Raw genomic sequence first — 2,261 nt, 5'->3', positions numbered from 1 at the left:
TGAGAGTAGAAGAACTGTATCCCAATAATAAGCCTACTGTTCTTCGGGGATCAGGTCCTTTCACCCCTGTGGGAATGATTTTTTTTTTTTTTAAGAGAGAGTGAGACAGGGAGAGACAGAGAGAGAGAGAGAATTTTTAATATTTATTTTTTTTTAGTTATCGGTGGACACAACATCTCTGTTTGTATGTGGTGCTGAGGATCAAACCCGGGCCGCACGCATGCCAGGCGAGCGCACTACCGCTTGAGCCACATCCCCAGCCCCAATGTGGGAATGATTTGAACTCCCATCTCTGAAGTTAGTACTGCTCTGGTGGAGGCGCAGATGTCCAATCCTGTGCTCCCTCTGGTTTGTCTAATGAGGGATCTAATGGATAATGTGTCCTGGGCACTACCCTGATGGTGTCACTGGGTTCCTCCATTGCCCCATATGTTTGTGGTCGTCCATTTTTTGGCAATGGAGCCTGATGCCTTTCTCCACGATATCGTGGGTAAACACCTGGTCCTTGTCCAATTTTTGATAATGGAGTACCCTCTATGGTGGTTTGAGAACGGCATTCATTAGCCCAATGTCTCCCTCTATGGCATCGTGGGCAAATACCCGGTATTCTACCCCTTTGATCATATCCAGTTTTGTTAAACCCTCCTCCTATGGGGCAACTCCTTCTAAAATGTCCTGTTTGTCCACAATTGTAGCATGTTTTTGGCCTGGCACTTAAAGCCTGTTGTACTGCAGCTGCCAAGACTTGCCCTTGTTCATTAATGTCTCTACATAATTTAATATATGTGTTTAAATATTCATGTTTCCATGGTCTAATGGCCTCCTTGCACCATCTGTTTGCTTATTCATAGGCTAGCTGTTTAATTAATGGCATTGCTTATTCTGTATCCCCAAAACTGGTAGCTGTTTGAATAAGCCTATCTACAAATTCAGCGTAAGGTTCATTAGCTCCTTATATTACCTTAGATAATTGACCTTGTAAATCTCCATGTCCTTGTAAAGTCTTCATGCCCTAACCGTATCTGCAGCAATTTGTGAGTATATGGCAGGATCATATCCAATTTGTTGCTACTGATCCTCATAAGGTCCCTTTCCTAACAACATATCTAGATTTCTCTGAGGATAACCGGCTGCTGCATTTCACCTAGCCGTCTCCTTGCAAAATTCCTCATTGGCAACCTTCCATTACAGGTATTGTTCTCCATTTAGCACAGCTTTACACATACTAGTCCAATCTGCTGGTGTCATGTCCAAGTTGGTAATGGATTTGACCACGTTTACAGTGAAGGGTGCTTGAGGACCATAGGTTGTTACAGCCTCCTTTAACTGCTTCACTGTTTTGAAATCTAAAACATGGTGAATTCGCTGCCCTCCTGCCTGCTCAAGTACAGGGCATGCTAATCTTTGAGGTCCTGTCTCAGGATCCCATTTATCAACTACGGGGGTTGGGGACCCCCCAGCATATGTTGTCTCCATAGGTGGAGCTGTTGGTTGGACACTTATGCCCTCTGGTGATAGAAAGGTGTTAGTAGCAACCTCCTGTTGTAACTTTTCCCCTGATAGCCCTTCCTCCTTTAAATTTTCTTCCCCTGTCTGACTAGCTCGAGAGACCTTTTCTTTTACTTGATCTAAAATGTCTTCTCCTTGACTAAGCAAACAAGATTGTACCAATGTCCATAACGGTAATGTGCCAACTGGCAGAGTTCCTGGGCTTTCCTTTTCTATCCTTTTTAAATCTTCCCCATGATGGTTCCATTGTGATATATTTAATAACCCCTCTTTAATGAACCATGGGCTACACCTTTGTATCATCTTAACGTATGCCCTAACTGTTCTTGATTTTACGAGGGTGCCTCCTTCCTCTAACAATTTAGTTAACACTCTTTCAGTTTGTTTTTTACTAATTTTTAATTCCATATTTCTGCTATAAAAATAACACAACCCAACAAGATAACACAAAACAAAACCGAAGCAAAACAAAACAAAAATGGAACAAAAAATCGTTGTATCAGTTTTTTTATTTTCTTGACATGTGTATTTGTGGTCTATCTCTACCTCTTCCTCAGGGGTGAACAACTTCAAACCTTGAGCCAACCATTTTCCCCAATTTGCCTAAGAAAGTTCTAGGGACAGGCAGCTTGAAACAAAAACAAAACAAATCAAAACAAGAACACATTGTTTTATGAAATGGTCACCCATTCTCTCGCCTTCCCTCAGGGGCGAGCAATTTCACTTACCCCCAAGCTTCAGGCATCCCCTGC

This window comes from Callospermophilus lateralis, chromosome 2 (assembly GCF_048772815.1).
Source record: "Callospermophilus lateralis isolate mCalLat2 chromosome 2, mCalLat2.hap1, whole genome shotgun sequence".
NCBI lineage: Eukaryota > Metazoa > Chordata > Mammalia > Rodentia > Sciuridae > Callospermophilus > Callospermophilus lateralis.
Note: the sequence above shows the minus strand (reverse complement) of the source record.